The sequence below is a fragment of the Odontomachus brunneus genome, unplaced genomic scaffold, assembly GCF_010583005.1.
Source record: "Odontomachus brunneus isolate Ranch 3 - 2012 unplaced genomic scaffold, Obru_v1 Obru_scaffold_061, whole genome shotgun sequence".
NCBI lineage: Eukaryota > Metazoa > Arthropoda > Insecta > Hymenoptera > Formicidae > Odontomachus > Odontomachus brunneus.
Window position 1 is genome coordinate 933740 of NW_022639511.1, and position 4478 is coordinate 938217.

Below are 4478 nucleotides of genomic sequence, written 5' to 3' on the forward strand. Positions count from 1 at the left end.
TATATATATATATATATATATATATATATATATATATATATATATATATATATATATATATAATGGAAAAAAATATTGTTATTCACATTATTATAGAAACATTGTCAGGTATGCTTCAATAATTTAAAAATTTATTCAAAATTGGACTAAATATGAGTAATATTGCATCGCAAAACGTTAATTAGATTATATTTTTTACTACGTTTTTATAACGTTAAAGTGGCAACCGCGATTCGATATATGAGCATTGCGAATCACGCTGCGCTCCTATATCTCGTCTCGGCGCGGTGTGGCAAGACGTAGGAGCACAACATAAGCATAAGCAGTGATGCATTGTTCTTCCAATCGTCACGCGCCGACATTCGCGCGGTATGTTACTGGATGGCATTATGACTCGAACGCTCCGACCATTGAGCACGCGTCTTCCTTTAATTTTTCGCAATTAATTTCTCGATTATTATTGCGAATATCGCAAAACGATGTAGGTATTACGTTCATCTCGACCCGCTCTACGTTCTCATGAGAGCTTCATAGATTTCTCTAACTACGCCTCGAATATATGAAACTTTCTCATGAACAACTTTTTGATAAGACAAATATGTTTAGAGTTATTAGCTTGTAACACTTTACGTGGGACATCTTATATATATATATATATATATATATATATATATATATATATATATATATAAATATATATATACACAGCCACAGGATGTCTCAGAAAAATCTGTGAAGCTCTCATGAGAACGTAGAGCGGGTCGAGATGATCATAAAATACCTACACTGTTTTGCGATATTCGCAATAATAATCGAGAAATTAACTGCGAAAAATTAAGGGAAGGACGCGTGTTCAATGGTTGGAGGAGGAGCGTTCGAGCTATAATGCCATCCAGCAATCTCGCGAATGTCGGTGCGTGACGATTGGAAGAACAACGCACCACTGCTTATGCTTATGTTGTGCTCTTACGTCTTGCCGCACTGCGCCGAAGCGAGATATAGGAGCGCAGCGTGGTTCGCGATGCTCATATATCGAATCGCAAAGTCGCGAGTCGGCCTTTCTAACTATGTAAACAAAAATCCATTTTCGTCTCCCCTTGAAGAGGGGCGGAGGGTAACTTCAAAGTTTCAAATGAGACCCCCTATACAATATTACATATTTGGATTCTACGAGAAAAAACAAGTAAACTTTGAAACGTTTCTTTGGAAAATGCTCCTATCAAAAGTTATAAACATTTAAAAGTTTAATGTAGTGTGCATTGAAATTAATGATAAATTAAATAAGATTTTGTTTTTAATAAGTTTTCTCTTATAAGCTTTTTGTCTTTTAATTGTACTTAATTGACCATGTACACTAAGGTGGTCCTTATTTATTCTTGGTCAAAATTTTTTTTCGAATTTTTCCCGCGGCATCCTTCAAAAAGTTTCCATTTGACAAAAAAGAAATCCCTGCTAAACTTTTGCTCGATCGGATAATGAGAACCCGTGCCCCCGGATCGTTAAACATTAGAGTACCTTTATATTAAGCTGTCTTTGTTACCAATTTTAAAGCGTGTTTTCCACAAAAATCGCCTTAGAAGATATTTCTTTTTTCTTTCTACATCGTTTGAGACCTTATAGTCTCATTTTATCAATTAGATAAATTGTTAATGATTAAAAAATAAAAATAAATAGTTATTGTATTTATTGTTTGAGCTACAACAAATCATGTATGAATACAAAAGTTGCAATATTATGTTTGGAGGACAATATAAATATAAAACATGATACCTTTCATGTTTTTATTAATAAAGAAACTTTTTAAATTAAATATTACATAATAATAATCTCATGGCTCCTAATCTTATGCTAGGAGGGGACCATAGATATACAGTCTGATTGATAAGAGCGTGTACGGCAAAATTTGATAAGTAATTTATTGAAATGATTTGGAATAAAATACACACATACTACTTGACTAGAGAACTGTGATGTTATAATTGCCTAGCATCTCCAAGGCATACTTTCAACTAATTTTATAGCATATTCTTGAAGTAAAGATCTCCATATCAATCGAATTTGTCGTACTAATTTCTTGACCGATCAAATTTTCTTTCCACGAAGTTTAAACTTCATCAAGGATCAAACGTTTTCAATAGGATTTGCATCCGGTGACTGTGACGGCCAATCCAGTAATTCAACATTTTCTCATTTCCAACATTATTTTCTTATTTCCACGCGGTACAAAGCCGACTTTGATGTTTAGGATCATTGTCCTCTTGTAGTATCCATTTTTCGTTTTTCCTTATAAACCATGTTTTAGCAGATAGTAATAAAGCCTTCTCATAAATTTTGACTATTTTGCTAGCATTTAAATGGTTTGTGAAGATATGCAAAATGCCAAATCCTTGCGTAGAGCCACGTTTCGGTAAATCATCGACATTTTTTACCTCTAAGTAGCGATTCACCCACTTATTTACAAATGCTTTTGACTTTCTCATGTACTTAGCAGCCGCTTGGCGTGATATTTTTGGTCCTTTCAGATGTGTACAAAGAAATACAGCTTCGAAACGCGATGTATATTTGGCATTCATGGCGAAATATATATTTTTATCACGAAGATCGAATAACAACTAAAGCTTTATCAACAAAGCATCTTAGGCAAAAGGTGTCTCTACCGACTCCTCTTTGAATTTTCCGTTTACCCGTTTATATGTAAAAGTTTTGCTGGACACGCTCTTATCAAACAAACTGTATAATACCTAGGCTGCAGATTCGCAACGTTTTCCATTGTCTGAACGCGTCAAACAATATAAAGAAATAGCATTCTTTCGGTAAAAAGTATGTTTCTTTTTAACGAAGCCTGCTTTATTCCCGCCACAAGAATACGATAAGTGGTGGGAATAAAACAGCCTTCGTTAGAAAAAGACAAACTTTTTACCGATAGAATGCTATTTCTTTATATTGTTTGATGCGTACAGATAATGGGAAAACCCGTGCCCTAGGTATTATATATCTATGGTCCCCTCCCAGCATAAGATTACGAGCCACGAGGTTATTAATTATTATGTAGTATTTAATTTAAAAAATTTCCTTATTAATAAAAACATAAAAAAAACATCATGTTTTACATTTATATCGTCCAAATATACTATTGCAACTTTTATAGTCTTTTTATAGTTCATACATGATTTGTTGTAGTTTAAACAATAAATGCAATAACTATTTATTTTTATTTTTTAATCATAAACAATTTATCTAATTGTTTAAATGAGACTATAAGATCTCAAACGATATAGAAAGAAAAAAGAAAAGTTCTCTAAGGCGATTTTTGTAAAGAACACGCTTTAGAAACCATATTGATAACGTAGACAGCTTAATAGAGTATTCCAATGTTTAACGACCCGGGAGCACGGGTTCTCGTTATCTGATCGAGTAAAAGTTTGGCAGGGATTTCTTTTTTGTCAAATGGAAACTTTTTGGAAGGTGCCGCAGAAAAAATTTGAAAATCGAAAAATAAGGACCACCCTGATGTAAACGATTTTCTAAACGAAAACGATTTAAAATTTTAAGAAATGCTATATGCGATTTTTGAATATTATAACGTTCTACAAATAATTGCGCTGCACGTCGATAATTTTTCTCACATTCTCCCAGAATTAACAACATATTAACTTCCATGTCAAAACGAGCCATGATTTTCGAACTTGATAGCACCAAAACCAGCTCTAAACTAACATAGATCTGTATTTATGTTTCCCGATAAATGTGTGTATTTATGTTTCTTTTGGTTAACATCAAGTATGTACTCTAAGGTCGTTTTCGTTGTATCGCGAACATAACTTTGTGTCAATAAAGTTCATCATAAATAAAATGTCTAAAAGTTTAAATGATTATAACTTTTGATAGAAGCATTATCCAAAGAAATGTTTCAAAGTTTATTTGTTTTTTCCAGTAGAATCCAAATAGTAACATTGTATAGAGGGTCCTATATGGAACTTTAAAGTTACCCCCGTATACAGGGTGTTCAAAAAGTCCCGGACCGGTGAAATATCTCGAAAACTAAGCATTTTAGAAAAAAATGTTTCAGATAAAAGTTGTGGCGTTTAAAAAGATGTATTTACTGATCACATCAGTTTGACCTTGGGTTGCGTAGCGAAGGTCAGGTCAAGGTCACATTAATTTTTTTAAATGGAACACCCCATTTTTCATTGCATATTCTTATAGCACATCTCGAGAGCTTTCCAAAACGCTATAATAAAATATTTTTTCGTTAAGAACTTTTCGAGTAATAACACTTGAAATTTCCAGCACTTTGACATAGAATACAAAATATCTCGTAAAATATTCTTCTTTCGGTTATCTTGTCTTAATGCTTTTTTGCACAGCTTTTGCCCAGAATGAGACAAATTAATTGGCTTAAAAAAAATTTTTTTTTTATATTATGTAAAAAATTTTTTGTTTTTTTTTTAAGCCAATTAATTTGTCTCATTATTCTG

The 4478-nt window shown here is 32.6% G+C and overlaps 1 protein-coding gene across 3 annotated transcripts in view; it reads right to left on the reverse strand.

The window, feature by feature from the left end:
* The window catches only part of LOC116846134 (zinc finger protein 420-like), a 29433-nt gene that overhangs the window by 3807 nt on the left and 21148 nt on the right, over positions 1 to 4478 (reverse strand). The gene's annotated exons all lie outside the window — the stretch shown is intronic.